This window comes from Myiozetetes cayanensis, unplaced genomic scaffold, assembly GCF_022539395.1.
Source record: "Myiozetetes cayanensis isolate MyiCay16 unplaced genomic scaffold, myiCay2020 scf6-25, whole genome shotgun sequence".
NCBI classification, from domain to species: Eukaryota; Metazoa; Chordata; class Aves; order Passeriformes; family Tyrannidae; genus Myiozetetes; species Myiozetetes cayanensis.
Window position 1 is genome coordinate 14,345,565 of NW_026087853.1, and position 22,255 is coordinate 14,367,819.

Consider the following 22,255-nt stretch of genomic DNA (forward strand, 5'->3'; position numbering starts at 1 on the left):
TTAGGTTGGATATTAGAAAGAAATTCTTTACAGATAGAGTAATCAGGTATTGGAATGGGCTGCCCAGAGAAGTGGTGGATTCTCCATCCCTGGAGGTTTTTAAGATGAGGCTGGATGTGGCACTTAGTGCCATAGTCTAGTAACTGTGGTGGTAGTGGATCAAGGGTTGGACTTGATGATCTCAGAGGTCCTTTCCAACCCGGCTGGTTCTATGATTCCTTGGAGTAGAAGGAAAATACAGAGAGGTTAAAGCCAGGCATCAAGGGAGAAAGCAGCAATGGAGTTTCTACATATTCATAAGAAAACTATGATCCCAGTCACCTCTGGAGGAACTGGAGAGAAGGGCACAAGTCCCTTCTGGGGAACACCCATGAAGGGTCAGGATAACCTGCCCCAGATAACCTACCACTTTGTGAAGTAGGAGAGTTTTACCCCTATTCCTCCTTTACTACAACAGTGTTTATGCAGGGCAACAAACACCAGCAGTAGAGGTAGAATAGAGCTCCATACTCCAATGGAACCCCTCTACATTAAACCATAACAGTCAGAATATTAACTTGCATATTTTTCATCAACAGATCTCAAACCACCTATTCTCAGTTCACAGATACAATCATGAATTGGCAAGAGACTTTCCTAAAGCCAGAGAAGAAGTGAGGAGATTGTAGAAAAGCTCTATTTGAGGACTGCCAGGCTCCTTCCTCTTCAACCAGAGAGGAGGCCACAACTCAAAAACGACTCTCACTCTTTTCCACTTCTGTTCTCAGGTTGGTTTGCATATCTGAAGTGACCAAATGTGGCAATAGAAAGCCAAAGTAAGCATTAAATGGTTTTGATAGCAACAACACACCTTTTGCAGAGAACTCATACTACTGCTTTGCTGAGCAAATATTTGAATGGAGTGGAACCAATTGGCAAGTGTCATGTGTTATTTGCAAGTGAATACACCAGATCTTTTACTTCACTGAGAAAACAAATAATCAGACCCCAAATTCATGTACTTTCCCTTTAGCAAGAGCCACATTGTGTTGTTACATCGGCAATTGAAATATGACAGGGTGCTTGTGTTTATACTCAGAGAAGTCATATACAGATTCCATCTGTTCAACATTTGGAGCAAATTTGCAGTGATTACTCAGGCTGAAAATTACTTTGGAGTTTTGTCTGTTTTTTCTTTATTTGAAATAAATCAGCAGTGCAGTGCCTTACTTCTGAGTACAGACACGCATCTCAAAGTGAGAGGACAGCAGATGAACTTTGACTGTTCCGATTTGCAAGACATTCAGGTGCTGTTGACACTGGGTGTTTTTCTCAAGCAGGCTTTGGAGAAATCCAGGAAGAACTGAAGCTGCTGCTGAGGTGAGGAATTCGTATCTTGGAGCTTTGCCTTTGCAAACTAAGACTCATTCCACTTTGGACAAAGTCCATCCCATGTCATGGGTTCTGGGACAGAGCCATCAATCGCAGTGACACATCACAGAGTTGCAGCTGCACTGCTAAAAGCAGTTGCCCAGTAGTCTGATAGTAATCTGACAGAGTAGTCTGATAGAGTCAGTTAAAGTGAGGCGCAGATGATTCCCAGCTATTCAAACTCATCAGCCTCCTCAAACTCCAGACTTAGATCCAAGCTTTGAAGTAGCAATCTCTTGCTGAACAGGACATAGCCAAGACTCTGGATCTCAACAGTATCAAGGAGAATTAAGAGACTTTGGAGTTTCCTACAGCTTTGCTGATTGGGCTCTAAATCAAAGAACTAAAGTGATGAATTTCAAACTCGATCCTTGATATGGTCAAAGAGGAAACCAGAAAAGAGAAAAATTAATTTCAGTAATTCAAATGTAGTTGAATATGCTCAGCTGCAATTTCAGGGAGAAATCAGAGAGGAAGAATTTAGCTGATTGGATTTTGAACCAGAAACAACTCCTATTAAAGTGCCAGATGTTCAACAGTAGTCACAAATAATAAGGGTTAAGCCCTAAATCACCATTATCCAGTCCTTCAAAATCCTTTACTGATGGGAGGCTTTTTCCATGAAGGTAGGCTACTCTTCCAACACTGCCTATTTTGCAAGGTCAAGTGGAGTAAAGGAAGAGGACTGGCTACCTCAGCTAACAAATTAGTAGGATGAGACAGTGAAAGCATGTGCTGCTCTGAGAATCAGGCTAACTATGTGGGTGGCAGAGAGATGGGAAATGGGTTGGAGGGAGTCAGTATGCATTACCAGCCCTTGATCCTCTGCAAAACTTGTTGACAATGGTGCTGCAGCCAGGCAGCTTTGGAAGATGAACAGCTTGGCTGGTGGAAAAACCTGTTCTCTGGCCACCCACGCCATGGAAACCAGCAAGCAGTTGGATTCAGATGGCTAAAAGGTTATTTCCATGGATGAAACACACCCAACAATTAAGGGTAAAGTGGCAAAGTTAGGCATCAACTGAGCCCTAGCTAACACCCGGTGACTGCAGCATGACTTGTGAGACACTGACACCATGGCACCATCTGTTTATGATTTATGCTGAACAGACTGCATATAGAAACAGATGGGAGGTGTCAGCTTTGATCAGAATTGTTATGCCGGTGATTCCGCAGCACATTATGTAGCTGACAGCCTTACTTTCCCACATACTTCTATAAAGAGGAAGGTGTTTATATTCATGTGACTCAGGGAATTATCCTTGCTGAATCCCAACTGGACAGAGTCCTAAAGTTATACAGCTGGGGCAGATCTTTATTATTGTATTGGATATGTTCAAGCAAGACAGTCACTTTGTCTAGTCCAATGTTCCTAAAATAAGATCCCAAAATATATTTTTCAGGCTAACTTTCAAGGTTGAATTGAAAACTTGCTGAGACTGTGTTCAAGTTTGTTGTTATGAAGTGACTCTGAGGCCCCACTGTCCTTTAGCACTGCCATCTATTATTTCAAGTCTCAGCCTTAGAGGGTTTCCCTTATGTTTTCATACCTTCATGTAGTTGTAAAAGTTAATTTTAAGTTTTCATGACTGTAGAAAAAGCTGCTAAATGTAATTCATATTCAAAATAACAGAACTGCCCATGGGAAGGGGCCCCTGGACAGCTCTTGTCTAACGTCTCACTTGAAGAAGGATCTTTTCCAACACTGGAGCAGGTCAACCATGGCTTTGTCTACCTGGGGTTTGAAAGCCTCCAAATCTGAAGACTGCACAACCCACTGGGCAGCATGCTCAGAAGTCAAAATGCAGATACAAAAAACCCTAAACCCTCTATTCTCCAAGCCTGATTTATGATTTTTAATGCAAACTCGTGGCATGGATACCTTCAAGAAAATTTTTCTAGTTTATAGACCATAAGGCAAATTTTCTGCATTATCACTGTCTATGGACTTTCCTTAGGCCACACAGTTATTAGAAGACTCAAGTCAATAAATATTAGATCAAAATAGCTAAAAAGGTGAAGGCAACTGTTAAAACCTAAACTAATTCAGAACTTGAGGATCACTTTTGTAGGAGTGCAGAGGCTTTCTAATGTTTCCAGTCAGCTAAACTGGAAAGACATTGTTATGAGAGACTTCCCATCAGTTCTCAGAAGTCTTTCAGATTTTTTTTTTTTTAACCTGATTATCCAGAAGTGTTCTCCAAGCAACAGTACGCTCATAACTAATTTCACTTAAATAGCAGTTATCTGTGCCCGGAAATGACTGGGGAATAAAACTACTGTGAGGAACCACACCAGTGGGCAGGCCAGTGCCATGGTCTGCCATTGCTTTCCCAGTTTCTGATCTGGATTTAAATGGCTGATAATTAGGTGAAAATGTCACTGAGTGAAGGGGGCAGAACAGAAGCCCCCATGTTCACTCACACACACTTACAAATCTCGGGTAGTCCTACCAGTGGCACTGAATTTAGCAGTGCCAAAATGAGCACAAGAGCGGGACAAGCCCTCTCATCTTACTTCCACTGATCACTGAGAACATAATAACATGGGGCTAAAATCCATGCACCTTTTTTCCAGTTAGAATAAACCAGCTTCCTCGAATGCCAAGGGACTCAAGCCTGTTGACATCAGCAGGGTGCTGTTTGCTATATTTCTAAGCACAAATGTATGTGCCAGACCCTCAAAGTGCCGGTAACTAAAACGACACAGATCTGGTTTGTGTAGCCTAGAGAAATCTGGCCACGTTTCCCAGGAAGAAAGGGGGTCCTGCTAATGCTGCTCCAGGGCACAGGATCACTGGTGTTTAGCTGCAGGTCCCCACTGCTACTGAGAAAGCTGCTGATGAGCTGTGAGGTTCAAGAATAAAAAGCAGCAGATGGCACAGCAAGTCATCATAGAAACAAAACAAAAAACTTTTTTACTTCCTCCTCAAACTACTCAGTTTCTCTGAAACTGTAACAAAATGCAGCGTTGTACCGCTCTGTGCTGACACATCCTTCCTGGCTGCAGTGGGAGTCAGTCACCTGTCACCTGTGCTGCACAGGTTACCAGTCACTGCACTTGTAGGACACCAGCAGACATGGGATCACTGTTTTAGGGACTGTTTGTAATTAGATAAGAAAGACTGGATTAAGAAGCAGCCAGGCTGAAGGGTTTTTTCCAAATTTTCCCGGGCCTTGGAGAAAAAATGCACTACAATTCCCAAACATAACTGGCTTCTCATAGTCTGCACTGCCTTACCTACCTGGCATTATCAGAACTGATCCTGAAAATCACCTGCCAGATCAATCACATTAATTTTGCACAGTAAAGGGGCAGAACCCAGCTGCCCTGAAGGCAGACAGATACGATGGCAGCACAGGGTCTGGCAAGGAGGACACTCAGGGAAACTCGCTAGGAGCTGCTTTCTCATTAGTTGACATAGAATGGTTTGCAACTGGGGACAGAGCCATGGGAAGCAGCTAACTGGCAGGGAAAGTTTCCCCGTGTGTTTGGGGCCGATGAGGGAAGCTGTGGCCTTTGGGCAGATGTCCTCCCTCTGTCCTGCCTCTGTGCTTGGTGCTGCTGGCAGACTGCTTTGCCTCTGCTCAGCCACAGGACTGCTTGTGCTGTGGGCTTAGAAGAGTCACTGTTCGATGCGCTCATGGACACAGCTGGGAGTGCATGCTTATGGTAGCACACCCAGTTTGCGACTCAGGGACCAAAGCCACTTTCCATTCCTCCAGTTCCCTCAGTTCAGCTTTATAAGGCCTATACACAGGCATATGGATATAGCACAGTCCCTGCACACCTAACAAAAGGACAGCCAGCATTAGGCTGCAAGAACTTTTCCCAGCCTCATCTACATTTCTCAGACATCTTGCAGGCAGGTCAGCAGAGTGGGAACCCGACTAGGAAGGATTTCAGACTTAGCCAAGTGTTCGAGTAGAGGGGAAATGCTTTCATTTCTTAACTTTCCCTTAAAATAATGCGCACGATCTGTTCTGGGAACACCCACCCAGTGAAAATCCCTCCGGAGACTGCCTGCCAAAGCCTGTGAAAATCCCTTCTGGGAGCTGTGTCCGCTATTTCAGACACAGCCTGTTCATAGGAACATAAATCTGCTCTCCTCACTGATGAAGATTACTCGAGCTGGATTTAATGTGCCTAGGCACATCTTTCTTAACTTAGCTCAGATAACCACCTGCTACTTCACGTGCATTGGTTGCTCAGTAGGGATCTCTTAACAGAGTCACCCCTCCTGCTGACAGCTGCACCTTCTCCCACTGCCCAGCACAGTCTGTGCATACAGCTGCTGCTAGGGAAGAAGCCATTGCTCTCCACTCTGCCCAATTGATTCTCTTCAACTGCCAACATGTCAAATCTGGGGCAGAGAGTAAGTGATGTTTAGGAAAGAAAGTAATAGAGTATGGCACAGCTCCCTAAAAACATAATGGAGATGATACTTACGGAAATGTAACAAAGCTGTAAAAAGTTCCCTGTCTATGTCATTTACAAGAGAATGGGTTTCTATGCTGAACCTCTGTCTGAAAAGTCCATACTGTTTGCTGCTGGTATTTCACTTGGAGGACAAAACCACTGCAGGAGGATTCTGAATTCTATAGGACATCTCTCTTTATTACTGCAAATTCTACAGAAAAGATGGAACAGGAACAAACTCATATTTTTGCACTTCTTCTACTGGCAACTTGTTGAATTGTTTAAAAGCAAAGGAATTCCCACATTTTTTTGGACGTCAGAACATTGGCACAGAGACCTTTGCAAGATTTGGCATAAGATGACACTGTTTTCACCCATACCCAAATGTAGTTCGTACTAGTAGTTCGCCAGCCACTCCAAGCACTCTGCCATCTCAATATGCTGCTGGCACCAACTCCACCTGCTGGAAACAGCCTCATGTCCCAGCTGGATTCAAGTTTTCTGAAGGCAAGTGCTGTATTTGAGAAACTTGACTCTGCTAACATCCTTGGTGATTTCTCAGTATTAGCCCCCAGAATCAATGAGTGCCCAGTGCTGTAAGGTTTCATACCTTTCTGAATCAACTGATCAGAAGTCAATCCCTGTTCTAGGGCAAGGGTTAAACTCTGTCCATGTTCTTTTTAATTCACCCCTTTATTCATGTATATCAGAAAAATAAATGTAAGAAACAGAAAGTTTATCCTACATTCTGTTTTTAGGCAAGAATACTCTTAGTTTTTAAAGGCAATAAATTCAATTGGTTTAGTTTATCCAGTTTGGTATAAGGTAGAAGATATAATAACAATAAATAATTATTTGTGTCTCTCAACCAAGGCTCCTGGAACACATTACAAGCATTAGCCATCAGACTTCATAGATTCCCTACTAGGGGATGATCAGATACCCATATTACCATCATCTTATGTACAAGTACTCAGCACAGAGGATTTCTCATCGTTGTTCCAGTTCTGCATCCACTATTTAAAGGCTCAGAACTTTGAACTGAAGCAAGCCTTCATAGGACTTTCACCTTCAATTTGAAATTCTACCCAGTGGGGAAACTACACTGTCAACTGCTGTTGCACTCAATTGTTAATCACCTTCACTCTTAACTTTTTGCTTCTTACCTCCAGTGTGATTTCATTTTCAAGAGATGATGGGCTTTTATCATCCCTTTCAAGCAAAGCACACTCGATTAGTAGAAGTGTCAGAATGTGGATGCTTATCAGATGAATAAATTATTATTTAACCTTTCCTTTAAGTTATTCATATTTTTATTACTCTTGCATTCCTATTTTTCAACTGATAAAGAGGAAGCAGGGATACAGCTGAAATCTAAACAAGGCAATAGCAGAGTCAAGCATACCTTGCAGGATCTTGATACTCAAGCCTCTATCTCTGATGCTATTTTCCTCTTGGAGCAAATCATATTTCTGCTTCTCTCCTAATACTATTTAACAGCAACACAGCAAGCTGGTATGTGCTGGAAATTCCAAGCATACAGATTGCAAGGTGGTAAATACAGGCATTATAAACCCAGTATTTAAACAGCCAGAGATCTGTTCACTCAGATGAACTAATACAAATCCTGTGATTCAAAGGAAAAGAAATAGTGAGTTTTAGTAAATATTATGGTCAAATCAAAATTAATTATTTCCAAAAACAGTTGTTTGATTTATTTAATCTGAGAATCAGAAGTAACATCAAGATTTTTTTAAATCACCCAGTGTTCTGGACCACAGTTTTCTAGGTTTCCTACACATTTGCTGAAATCAAACACATTCAATTCTTGGAAGTCTCTGGAAAATATCTAATTTTATTTTTTTTATTCTGAGCTTTTCAAAATAATCTAAATGAACACTCAATGCTCACAAATAAAAACAGGTACAGGAAAGTTCATGTAATGCTGTGTTACATAGTTCATGATATTGATGGCATTCTTCACAATAATTTGGTGATTTTATTATCCCAGTATTTTTTTTTTCAATAGACAAATTAAACATACTTTCTGAAGACACATCAAAATACCTTCATTAGCATTCTCTATGATTCACTATGATGGTCTAAAAGCATCAGAGAGAAAATTTGTTGGCAAAACCAGAATCTGTTACTAGAAAAGAAAATATGTACTTATGAAAATATTTCTATTTTCAAAAATGTATCACCTAATCTAATAAAAGAGCTGCTCTCTTGCCACCAAATTTTCAAAACGTCAGTTTCAGATAATATCAGAGAATTTCTTTGCAGTAGAAAAACAAAAAGGTAGTTGCAAACATAGTCCTCAGAACATTTTTACCTCTATTTATATCAAACTTTGCCTTCAAAGTTATATGGAAGTTCCTCTAACCTTACGCTATTCTCAGTGTATTTTTGCTTAGAAAACAGAGGCTGTAAATTTGACTCAATATTTGGAATAATTTTCTACAGTTGTAGCAGTCTTTCATCAACACTCAAGATGTCATCCATTTACTATGTGAGTGGAACAACTAGCTTTTTGTTAATAAAAAAAAATCTTCCAAGAAGAGCTTTAAAAAATAAATTTCCTTTTGATTAGTCTGTCACTTCTGGAAAGGCATTTAATCATTATCAAAGCGTGTCAAGTGAGAATCTCAGATGTGGCAATAAAAAACAGGCACAACTTTGATGCGACACCTCACACACACAGCAAACAGCTTTCTTGTGTTTGTTCCAGCAATTAAAATCTTCAGCCTCTTGCAGGAGCTGACCTGCTGTGTGAGTAACCTCAGGACACAAAGGCTCAGTGAAAAACAGTCTTCAGGTCTTCAATGAGCTTCCTCAGGTTTCACACCCACTCAGGACTGTCCAGCCTACAGTTTTGCTGTAGAACCTCTGTTACTGCATCTGTCTCAGTGTGGGCATGAAATAATGCTGTACATTGACTGCTGGGACTTCTCCCATCTCTGGAGTCTTATCAATACCGAGAAAATGTTGACAATTTGATAATGAACCGTTATCATTTGGGAAAAAATGAGAGAGAAATTGAAAGCAAACATCTGGTAAATAGAATTAAATATATTCTCTTATCACACATTATAAGTGCTCAAATCACAGAGTATTGCTGCAGGTCTGCTGCTCAGCATACATGTTTACATCATGGATTATAAAAAATTTTTCTCCTTTTTATCGGTATTTATTCTGATGCAACTCTGATAAGTGCTCCAAAAGTGCTTGCTTACCAGCCATTGCAACACTGCATCATATGCAAGTAAAAATCCTAATATCTTATGGCACTGGTTGCCACCACATTTTTTAACATCAAAATCCTTTCCCCTCCCTGTAATGCTCATCTAGTGACTTTTGTTTACAATTCCAGCATCAACTCCTTCCCCTAAATAGGGCAAGATCTTGAGCACAATGAGCCATACTTCATGACTGTAGAAATTTTGTCATCTTATTCATACCACGCCTACTAAAATCAGTCTGCAACAATGTATGAGGCCACAAGAATAGGAATTAATTGAAAAGACTTTAAAGTATCTATTTTTACTCCTGAATATCACATCAAATTCTTTCATACCAAAAAGGTAAGTTTTTGTGTCCTTTTCTAAGTGATATTATCAACATTATCTGCTAGTTAAGTAGAAAAGGTCCATGTAATTTTTCAAACAGCTGCTTCTTGACATGCAATGTACTTGGTGAGTTTTAAGTTAGTTTATTTATGGAACTGTCATGAAATATCCACTCACGTCTTTTATAGGTCTTTAAAAATCACTCAAACAAACAACAAAGAACATAAAGCGGCACATTTACATTTTTTTGCCTCCTTTTTTTTCCAGAGGTAACCTACCTGATAATAAGCTGCCATTAAATGTTAATAAAACAAAGGTTACATAATTCACTATCCAGCAAGGACTAAGCAGGATAAATCCAGATACTAATGATGGTTTGTTTGGGATTAATGGTAAGCGTTGGATTAGTTGAGGGCTTCCTGGTATCTGCATTTCCCAGCTCTCAACACAAACTCCAACTGCAAAAGACTAGTGCCACCTTTGGATGAAAATTCATATTAGATCCCTCATGTCAATCTGATTTTCTGTTCTGCTTTTTGATTAGATTTTTTTCATGCTTTCAGAAAGTTTAGTAAGATTTAATCAGAAAAGTGTTTTTACCTTCTCTTTCTCACCTCCCTTTTTTCATTTTCCTCCGGTTCAACTTTAATTTTTAAGCAATAGAGAAAGAGTCCTTCCCTCTTCTCAATGCTGATGATACCTCATCTCTTTGGAGTTAATTCTTGGGAATGTATCAGGAAGTGTCCTATTAATTGTCATGATACTTGATTAAGGTCAATTTGTAAAATATTTCCACAAAATTTTTAAGCATTTGAGGAGGGGGGGAAAAAAAATGAAAGAAAGAAATCAGTGTAAATTTTAACCTAAGTTTAGGTAAAGGCTTATATAACTTCAGTTCTTATTTTGATACTTCACCCATTTCCAGACTTATCCTTATTTTACCTTGCTGCAGATAGCCAGAAATATCCTCATCAGTCATGAAACATGCAGCACTTCATTCATCTAACTAAGGAAGGACTGCTTCATTTGAAAGACTGTATCCAAATGTGTTGTACCAGCTCTGGCTGAAGGGAGTTCACCTTCTTCATAGTGGACCAAGCCCTGCTATGTTCTGAGTTTGTGACTAGAACAGTGTTGATAACACACCAGGGTTTGGGCTGTTGCTGAACAGTGCCTGCACAGCTTCCTTGTTTGTCACTCGAGGGATAGGCAAGGATTTGGGAAGGGGATGTGGGAGCAAACACAGGTGGGACAGCTGACACAAACTGGCCAAAGGGATATTCCATACCAGATGTCTTCATGCTCAGAGATAAAAACCCTGGGGTAGGGGGTGGAATATCTTCCAAGGTAGCCATTGCTCAGAGAACAGTTATACGTCGCTCTGGCCATGAAAGATGGTGAGCACACCTTTGCAGCACTTTGCCTCGACTCTCTTTCCTTCACTTCTCAGCTGTCTTTACCTTGACTCAGGCATCTTCTTGCTTTTGTTCTTCCTGTTCTCTCTCCCACCCCCTCGGGGGAGGAGGTGAGCAAGCAGCTGTGTGGGTGCTTAACTGCTGGCCAGAGTCAACCCACCACACCAGGGTTTGTGGAATTTCTGTTTCTGCAAAAGGCACATGGAAGCACACAGCATCTTATTCCTTGAGGTAAAATGATATAGCATTACTGGCAAGCTAAAATCCCAGAGAGGCAAATGAGACCATTTGCTATTTGGCTTTGGTTTTCCATCTCTATGTGGGCTATATAACTATGCATGAGCATCTTTTGATTTCAAGGGCTCTGCTTTTATTTCTAATAGTAGCCCTTTCCAGTTTTTATTGGATGATCCCTTGGAGACCTTGTACCAGGAAAAAAAAAATGTGATCAACCAAATGCTTCACTTCCCTTGTTCAGGCATACTTCTATAGCAACATGAAACAGATGCCATTTAATCTACCACACACACAGGCAAGTGACAACTTGAGAAAAACAATCTGGAGTGAGTCAAATCAAAAGAAGGGACTTTTCTTGATGATTTCCCAATGCAACCAATTAAGTCCACTCCCTGAACATGGTACAGCCTTGTTTTTCAATTTTTCATGATTTCTTTTTCCTTAATGATTTCCCTCATCCCCTTAGGGGTGAAAGGACAAGTGTTTGCTAGAAGCTGAGGAAATGCTCTGACTTCAGTGCCCTTCTATGGCCATCCTACTTCTAATGCTTCTGATTGCAAGGCTGAGCAACGTTTGGCCAGCTGAGTTCTTTTGCTCTCTGCAAATATCTCCTACCACTTTAAGAGAAAATTCAGGTTCATCTGAAAAAAGTTACACACTTCACACATCAACGTGTGACTGAAATGATATCACTAACACCCTGTGAGCCTTAGCACAACCATTTATTAGGGAAACGGCTCATGTTCCCACTTTCTCCGTATGCCCCTACACTAATGCCTGAATGCCTGTAACTCACCAGTTGAGTCAAGGTAAGGTGAATATTAGGATGGTATATGTCAGAAGATTCCTGAACTTCTGACACACTCAGAACATTTAAAGAGTGGCTAGAAATCATATCTTTTCTAACAGCATCTCTTATTCATGTTTTCTTTACATAAAAGTCAGTCAAGGGAGTAAAGTGCATGTGCAACTCTACTACCAACTCTTATTTCCCCTCATTTTTATCCCAATTAATTTAGCACATATCCTAAAAGGAACTCTGGAACTGCAAGTATGTCTGTGTACATGTAATAAAATGGAAAAAACCCCAACAAAATAAACCAAACCAAACCAAAACAAACAAAAAACCAAACAAAACCCCCCAAAAAACAACAACAAAAAAAACCACCAAAAAAACCCCAAGTAGATAAAACCCACCAAAACAAACCAAAAATGCTACCCTTTCCACAGTTCAAGCCATGTTTCTTGGCCCATCTGGCACTTAAAGCCACCTTTACTCTTCCACAGCCCAAGGCCATGAGAGCCAGATTATATCCCAGGATGAAAATGAACAGTTCCAGAGTGGGAAAGCTGGATTAAACCATTTGACATGTACTTCATCCCTGTCCTGCCAGCATGGAAGGCAGCCACAAGCAGGCCCTTTGTGGCAACATAGCCCACTTATTTTATCACTAACCCACCACATGCTTCAGTTCCTGTCCAGGTTTCTTACGTCAAAGCTGATGTTCACTCATAGCTTGATCACACCCAGCTCTAGCATCGTGGTGGGACACTCAGTGACTGACAGCTGACCACATCAGTATTCACACAGCGTGGACCAGCGCTAGTTTTACCTCTGTGACTGCAGCCAACTAGTTTTAAAAGTAATTACTTTGAACCCAATCAATTTTCATACAGAGAACAAATCTCAGCAGATGTAGGAAAAATACAACCAAAAAGCTGGGTAAATATTTGGCCAGAGGATCCAGCCTCTCAGTCTGGCTACTTTAAAACATCAGCTGCGGCAACAGAGAAAACCATTTGTAGATTCTCACCAAGTAATTCACCAGAGCATGCAGCTCACAACAAACAAGCAATAGTCTACTAGATGTACACACCTGAAGCCTAAGCATACATGACACCAAAACAATGAGCTTGTGACTGTATCATGGTAACTAAATTTCTGTATTACTGTGCCACAAAGCCTGACACCATCTCCCCTGGGCAAAATGCTAACATAGCAAAAGCTAGCAGGCTGACAGTGAGTCTTACCCCTCTTTTCTTTCCCTAACCAGATGGGAATCTTCCCTTTCTTCAGCAAGAAGCTAGAATAGATGTGACTGCTCTGATCTGAGAAACGGTAAAGGAGGAATTCTGTTCAGACCAGGGGCATCGGGGGGGACACACACGATCACAGCCAGCACCATCTCATTTTGCAATCTCCCTGGGGTAGGTTCCAGCATTGCAGCAGCCAGATTAACACCTCCCACCCCACATTAACCTACATACTCCTCTGTTCACCACCCCAGAAAACCATTATGCCTTTGCACAACAGGTTTAATATTAGCACAATTGCAAAGGATATAACAATACCGAAGAGAAGCATCAGTACTGTGAAAGATACAAGAAACGTGTAGATAAATGTGTTCCAAAGTTCAACGACATGGTAGGCACTGAAACTCTAAAAAAGTCTGTGCAAGTGGACGACTCCTGTCTGAAGCTGTAAGTACCAGCTGAAACCACAAAGTTCTTTCCCTTGCAACTCTATCAGAAATCACGTTGCCCAAAACTTCAGCACTAACCCCCAACTTTCAATGCTTTGTTCTAACCGCTCAGCCCAGCCAGGACCTCTCCATGTGCCTCCTCCAGAGCACACAGAGCATCACAGTGCTCAGCTCAACAAGAGCGAAGAGAAAGTCACAACTGACACGGTAAAGATGTTTATTCCACATATGGCTGGAGCTCACACTTCATCAGTGCCTGTTCCTTAACGATGTGTTTATCTGCTGCTTTTGACGCTAGCTGGCTCATACCTGCCTAACCATATTGCAAGCCACACGACTAACCCAGCAGCACTTTGGTTCCAAGAAATTCCACACTCCATGTAATTTACTTATCTGGTGAAAAAACATCATACGTTGGTATAACACTTTCAAAGGCTTGCATAGCAAATGGGATGGCTGATGAGATCTGTAATGCTGCTAATCAAACACTAATGGCTGACACCACTGGATGTGGACACAAGCCTGTAAGTCTCCCTCCCACTCGCCAGGTCAGTGGGCCCCAAGGGACACTCTCAGGATGGGCAGTCACAGGCCTCTCACAAGCACAACACCTTGGGAACTCAGATACCTTTTTTCTAGTGTAGTTTATTGCCAGTTAACACCAACTTCTGATCACTCATCTGAGTGCTGAGAGGGTGGGGGAGCATAAACACCTCCATGATCAGCTCTCCACACCCTTTCTAGTCTCAACTGCTCATGGGTCAAGGGCCAGTAACAAGCAGCCCATTCCACCACCCTGTCAAGGTGATGGATGAGGCAGGCGGTCAGGGTTGCATGGTAACAGCCTCACCTGCTGCTTTCCTTCTTACTGGTTTTCCATGGCACAGGGCCATGCAGCGACCAGCTGCTCTGCATCACACAGCTTAGAGGTGATAGAGCCAAACTAGGGGGAAAAAAAAAAAAAAAAAAGGCAATCTCAGTCTATCCTTGCTCTTACACCACTAGATAAGTCAAAATATTCAAATAATATTAAAGTAGAACAGCACTAATGCTTTAGCAGTCTTTGACATAGAATTGTGGAAAATCCTCTTGTGATTTACTTTGGATTTGTTTGTCTGTTCTAGATTTGGGGTATTTTTTCCCCTGCAGATTTCCTTTTGTTTTAGCATATATATACCAAAACTGGACTGCTATTGCTATGCAAATAGTTTCATTCAGATTTCTTTTTATAGTTGCTTTTGTTTCAAAGGCTTGCACAACTTGCTAAGGAACTCATGCTTTGAAAATACACATACTGAAAACAAATTAACATTTTCTGCAGGAAGTTTCAAATAACTGCAAAGGGGAGCTAAAAAGGAAAAAAATCAATTATCCTTTTAAGTGGTGTATCATAAGCGAGAACTTTTAAGTTGCTTGAAGGTTATAAAGGAGGGGTTTGTTCACACACAGAATACAATTTCAAACACAATGCAACTTCAGCACAAAATTATCCTTGGTTCCAACTATGTACTTTCCTGAAAAGAGACTTTATTTTGGGCACAGAGACACATGTACATTCTGTCTTCCAAAGAAGCTTCATTAATGCCCACACTGACCTGCATCATCATTGTCCTGCTAAAGCTCCAGCCTCAGATCAGCACTTGGACACAACATGTCCAATTTTGTGACTGTATTATTGGGATGTTTATTCCATGAATTGCACTAGTTTAATCAGACAGCAAGGTTAAAGAACAAGCAGCAGTGCAGAGGCAGACAATTCCTATGAGCCTAATATCCCATATCTCGACTGAAGAATTCAAATCAAGGGCATCCTTGCCCCATACGGGCAGCCGCAAGAGCCCAAAGAAAAGCAACTCCTCGCTCAATTAACAGTCAATAAGTCACAAATGTTGTGTCACTTGCACAAGCTGAAAAGCCTAGAAAAGTGGAAACAACAAAGCATTAAGTTGTGTGAAAGAGTTCATAGAAAAGACAAAAAGCAGAGCTGCTGAGTGTCCCAAATGAAGCAATGAGATGTCTGAAAAAGCCAGAAGGTAAGAAACTTAACTGGAGTAAGAAATTTAAGTATGCTGCTTTAATGTACTTTCCTCGAGAGATTAGACTCCCTACAAGGAGGAAAAAAAAGGCATTTAAATCAACCACCCATCCACTGTATCAGTGAATAAACAGAGACTCCTAAGGGGAGGAAATACACAGAGAACTCAGGAGACCTGGTGCAGAAACCCAGTTGATACCAAGGGAAGATCTCAAATTCTCACGTTCTGAATCACATCCTCCAGTTTCCATAGGCAGCAAGGGAACACTAGACTCCTTTTACCTGGTGTTAGTAAAAGTAGTCATTGCTCTTCTATCCACACACCACAGCAGATCATAGAGTGGAAGACTTGTAGGCATCCAATAAAAGGAGAAAAAAGCCCAGTGCTTGAGGAGGCAGTTATACTAAAGCAGAGTATTATAAACATACATCACAAATAGGGTGAAGCTGATGACGTAGAAAGTAATCCTCAGGTATATGCCACAAGACATAGACAACCAAGCAGGAATCTGCCTGTCTTCACCACTTCCATCTTTCCCTGAAGCAGACCATTTTGTAAACTGTAGATAGATGCCCAATCAGACTAGATATTAAAGGTGCCTTACTAGCTAAATTTCAGCCACTTGTACAGAGACATAAGCTACTTATCAACTCCAGGGCTACAAATTTGCTAGGCAATGAAAAAAGAAACCTTGGAGTCAAAGCCAAGCAGTTGACTTGACAGTTTTCAAAATAATGTAAATAATGCTGTACTTAGCAGTTCTAACCACACAAAAAGAAATCAAAGCTCTGTGAAATAAGCAGTGTGCTGCAATGCTGATAGGAGAGAGATTTTACACTTGTACATACAGCAGAAAGCAGCAGACAGATTTCTAAGTGCAATACCCTATTGACACTTCTCTGCATCTGCCCTTTTAGAGCAACAATACACAGAACATGTGGCAGCGCATTTGCAATCAGAAATGAAGGCCTACAGAAGAATCCATTTAGGAAATTAGTACTGTTTGAAACACAACTTCAGAAAGCTCAAGGAATTTTTAAAAAGGCAGTATCATAATGAAAAGTCATTTATTACTAGGAAGATTTTTCAGTATTTAGCAGCCCAACTGTAAAGACTCTCTAATTCTGGATTTCATAGAATTACATTGCATATGATTGAACTACCTAATGAATTATTAAGTGGCAGAATAGTATAATCAATATAATGACACAAAAAGCAGAAATAAATATTGTTTAAACCAACAAGTTCGTCTTTAATACACAAAGCTGTGTATTCAAAACCATACAAACACTTTGACTAACGTGGGAGCGCTGCATATATTTAAAAGTTTGTGAATAGACAAGAAGTAAGAGTCTTGTAACTTCTGTTGGTGTCAACCCAGTATCAGTTGGTAAGGCATAAGTTACCAAGAATACCCATGATTTGCCTTCAGTGCTATCCTCCATTTGTATTATCAGTACCAAACCTCATTTTTGCTTCTCTCACCATGAGACTCTGTACAAAATTTAAATTTGTAACCCTGGTGCCCCAAATCCTTTCCTTGGCCATAACCTAAACTATAAATCACAGAACACTTCTTAAGCAACTTGCAGCCATCAAACCTAGACCTGCAAACTCTGCTGTGTGATCCATGAATTTAACTCTTTCTGACACTGTTCATAATCCTAACCTAATCTCATCCTGGAGAAAAACATACACCATTATTTTCTTCTGACTCAACAGGCCTTCAGACACTGAAAAATCAGCCACTAAAACTTTCCAAATCTTAAATTCATTCTTAATTCTATGGGGAATAGTTGACAAGACATCCATAACCCTCTCAAGCAAAGCAGAACATCATCTCCCCAGAAGAGTCATCACAGTTTTGGTTATTTCTCCTTCCTTCCATGTTGACTAAAGCTCTTTCTTCACTCCATCCATATCTTATTCCCAAACCAAGAATACCAAGTCAGATATGCTTCCCCAGTCTCAAAGAAATGCTCAGCTTGATAGAAAACGTATTGCCCTATAACTGGAGGAGTTATTTTAGAACTATTTCAACATTGTTAAAGCCCATGTTCTGACAAGGAAAGGAAAATTCCATTCACAGATCAAAAAACTAACTGTGCAATCTGGAAGCTGTTTGTTTCTTAGAAAACAGTCAGCTGAATAGTCCTGCAAGTGCAGGAGTAAAATCTCTAGAAATGTGAAGCACTGAAGTGCTGTACTCTTAGGTATGTAAGTATTTACTCTCATATACCCAGCTCACACAACGCAGTGTCACCTCTAGCTGCTTTTGAGACCATGCACACATGCACTAGAAATATAAACTTCAATTTTGTATTTTAAAAAAAAATCATGGAAATTACCCATTTCCATACATGAACATAAAGGCACTTGTTTTTATATGTAAGTAGCAGCAAGACTACCAGGCAAATGTTCAGGCTCTTTGAACACAAAGCTGATGATTTCCTTCACTATATATTCTAATACCTAAATCACTAGCAGTCTTTTTGTTTTTGTTGTAAGCTGTTTTTTTTTTTGCAGCAAGCTGTCAGCTATGACATGAAACTCATATACATGCAAAATCAAAACTACACATTGTAACTGACCAAAGGCAATGCACAATATTGCAGGAAATAAAGTCATTCATAGGTGATGGCATGACTTTATCACTTTTTTATAATAATTAAGTTGCTCAAAGAGTAAGATCAGGCTATACAGAATGAATAAACAGGTGCAGTTTTGCAGGATGAGGCTGTCATGCAGGTATTTTATGGCTATTCAGTTTGGAAGGTGTAGACATACATGTTTTCTACTTTTTCCAGTTAAACATTTCTTTCTCTTTTTGCCTCTCCATACAAGAACCAGAAGAATTTAACATAAGGAAAAATATTTACAGTCCTGTCCTCCCAACCAATGGAGCAGTAGCCTATGAGCTACTCAAATCACATTTTAAAAAGTCAAGCATTAATGAAAACAATGGCCAAAAGTAATTAAAATCCTATTTCACAGCCAAGCTAGTATTTTGACTACTTCTGGATGAGAAATCAGAACTATGAAGTCACTACAGAATTTCTACGATAAACATGATGCTGACTATTCAAGTCATCAACACACAGAAACACAAAAGCTGTGCTGAAGAGCCGTTACCATCGACTCCAAGAGGAAGCAGATTAGGATCATGGTTTGAAATACCAGAGTGTTTTTTGACTGCAACAGAAACTAAATTTAGACCCAGTTACATAAAAAATACTAATAGCCTTAACACTTTTAATCAGCATAAGAGGTTTAGAGATACACAAATGATTTCAAGTCTGTTGACTAGTTTTATAGTGCTTTTGCAATATTGTGCATTAGTAAAATCAGGGAGATTATGAAAGAAATACTGAAGCGTAATAAAATTACATAAAACATGAAAAGCAGGCTATATAGAGTGACTCCAAACATTGATTCTGATAAAAATTTTACCAGAATACATCAAAAACGTAATTTCTCTATAGTTTCCTGCAGCATGGATTCTAATCTAACCAGGTAATGCAACCCGAGCACTTGGTGGGTTCAGAAAAGAGGCTGGACTCTTCACAAATGCAGTATTAACTCCTGTGATCCTACAAAGGGCAAAGAATAAAACGCTTACTCTCTTCATACTGCTGCAAACTGCTGATCCATAGCTAGCACAGCAGCACAAAGCAATCTGGCAGCCTTTCAAATGCCAAGTCTGGCACGATGACGGGCAATATGCTCTGCCAGCTGTGCGACTCCTCCAGGAGCTGCAAAACGGCAGAAAAAAAGAATTCCCGAGGATTTTAAGGACAGTTCACTGCTATGTCTTGGAGAGCACCTGCCAATAATTTAGGAAGTAATGATTACATCATGCTCAGAGCTTTTTTCTCCACAGAAGCTAAACAAGTTTCTGAAAACAACAGGAGACACAACAATATTGTCCTAATACAAATAATTACTTGCATAAGCTACACCTGTTGCCCCAAGGCATGTGGTAAAATTACAAAATAGGTGGCAATGTTATCACACATCCCATCTCTCAGTTTTTGATATGTAAACATTTTCAGGTTCACATAGTGAAGCATATGCAACAGGCTTGTTAGCTAAATGTGGGTAATCTTTTTTTTTTGCTGACTGTTTTTTTATTTGACCAGTTCATTGCAGTGTCATCAGAAAGCATTCCTTAGAAGCCTGTTCCTATCACGGTGTACTAAGCAGATACAGAAATTAAACAGTCTGACAGTCCTACCAAGTTTTAGTGGTGATTAACTTCTATCTACATCCCATTTTTTCCTTTCAAGGATCTTTCGGAATCATCTTGTACAAGTTCTCTGTACAATCTGATTGTTATCACTGATAAGGACATATTAGCTACCCACTTCAGAATTATTTCTGAGAAACACTGCTAGTAACAGCTGAGATAAGAATATTCTAAAACTTATCCAGATGGACTTAAAAGAGAAAAAAACCCACACCTTGAAGCAACTACTGTAAAATCTACCCTAAGGCAAATATTATCACTGATACCTGGCCAGTCACCTTTTTGTGCTTTCTACAAAAATATCAACATGTGGAAAGGAAGTAATAGTTTCTCCAGATTAGGTTAACTGCAATGGTTTTACTACAACCTTAAACCCCAATAAAAGGCTAGCTTCCAGCTTCTGGGCTATTAATCATTTCTTTCTTTGCTAGCACTTGTTCTTGGTGACTTCAATTGCCTCAAATTAGAGTTCTTGTTCTGATTTACAGAGCTGTAAACCAGTCAAGCAAATGACTGTGCTGTGTGTCATGACGTTACAGTCCAGAACTGGTGAGACAACTAAACGAGATTTCTCCCAGACAAGGACACCGAGTTAAGTGACAACTTTAGGAAGGTATTGATAAAACCACCAGCTTGAGAAACAGCAACTCCAAGAGTTGTTCCTTAACAATCGTGTTGCTAAGGGTTCACTCTTCATAACTGACACGTAAATATTACTAGAAAATTATCAGCCACAAAGGAAAAAATAATTTTGGTTGTATCTACAAATAAAAACCTTCAATGTTTTGGAGATGGAATTGTTATTTTTGCAGAAGTTCTGACATTGTTATTGACATTAAATATTATGCTTTACTTTCTACTTCTTAACTACCAGGAAGGGCATGATAGCCACTACTACACAATATGATGGACTCTTTTCATCGGTTTCCCCATGTAATTTTCCAAAGCCAATTCTACAAAAACTGGTATCAGTTTTTGAGCAAAGTTTGACGGAAAGCTTGTGGTTTGGTATTACTTTTAACTGAAATGACCCCCAGTGCAAATTTCTTTAAAAGCATTTGTCAAAAGTAGCTTTTAGAGAAGTTTTTATCACTTTTGAAAAAAAAACTACACTGAAAATGAAAACTCCTTAAGAAAAGCCTACACAACTGAAATAATGTATTTGCTCATTATCAAAATTGGTGACTGCCAGATTGCACTTACAAACTACACTTTTTGGCAGATGCTTAGCTCATTATCATTCAGCTGCTGAACCACAGATCCAGCTTGCATCACCTAAGAGGATTATGCAACAACAGGCAGGTTATTACTGCTTTAAAGCTCATATAGCAAACTTGCTTCGTCCTGATGTTTAGAGTTTCTGTGGATCCTTCTCTCCCAGGAAAACAGGTACAGGACTTATTGGAAATTCTACTAAAAAATGCAGGAGTCAGGTTAGGTTCTTTTTTACTCCCTATCACAGTGGTAATACATAACCTACCACCGACAGTAAAGTTTGAGGTACACTGCACTGAACTACAGGTTCTTTCATCCCTTGGTTAATTCTAGTCAAGCAGTGTGATGTTCACTCACAGTTCACCACAAGTACTGTTTAGCATGCAGCGAGGATGCCATTTTAGACCACCCAAACCACTCAACAAAATATTTGCCCTTCTGGTAAACTTTGTGGAAATGAGTTTCTACAAAAGCTTGTGTTGTTATAAAGCTGTGTTTCAACTTCACTGGAGATAATATAAGGACTCTGAAAAAGATTAATACTGTTCACTTCAACTTTGGCTAACTACTCTGTTCTGTACTTGCAGGAAACAAGGCCCTCAAGAGACTCCCAAAATAAATGCCAGTTGCTAGTGATGCAGGATGGGCGTGAGCTGGCACTGTGCTTTTGCAGACCAGAAAGCCAACTGAACCTCAGGCTATGTCCAAAGAAAGGCCAGCAGGTCAAGGGAGGGGATTCTGCCCCTCTTTTCTGCTCTGGTGAGACACCTCCTGGAGTGCTGCATTCCAGCTCTGAGGTCCCCAGCACAGGGAGGACTTTGACCTGTTGGAGTGAGTCCAGAGGAGGGCTGGGAAGATGATCAGGGGGCTGGAGCACTTCTCCTATGAAGACAGGCTGAAAGAGTTGGGGTAGTTCAGCCTGGGGAAGAGAATGCTCTGGGGAGACCTTAGAGCACCTTCTAGTACCTAAAGGGTGCCTGAAAGAGAGCCAGAGAGGAGCTTTTTACAAGGGCATACAGGAACAGGACAAGGGAGAACGGCTTCACACTGAAAGAGGGCAAGTTTAGATGAGATATTAGGAAAAAATTTTCACTACAAATGATGTGACATACTGGAACAGGTTGCCCAGAGAAGCTGTGGATGCCCCATCCCTGGAACTGTTATAGGCCAGGTTGCCTGGGGCTTTGAGCAAACAGAGTAATGAAAGGTGTCCCTGCCCATGGCA

At 40.4% G+C, this 22,255-nt stretch overlaps 1 long non-coding RNA gene across 1 annotated transcript in view; it reads left to right on the forward strand.

Moving 5' to 3' along the window:
• The window catches only part of LOC126651377 (uncharacterized), a 35,597-nt gene extending 34,938 nt beyond the window's left edge, over nt 1-659 (forward strand). Inside the window, exon 5 of the long non-coding RNA XR_007631660.1 lies at nt 601-659. This is a non-coding gene — a long non-coding RNA (uncharacterized LOC126651377). The remainder of the gene's footprint in view (nt 1-600) is intronic.
• The last annotated feature ends 21,596 nt before the right edge of the window (nt 660-22,255 follow it).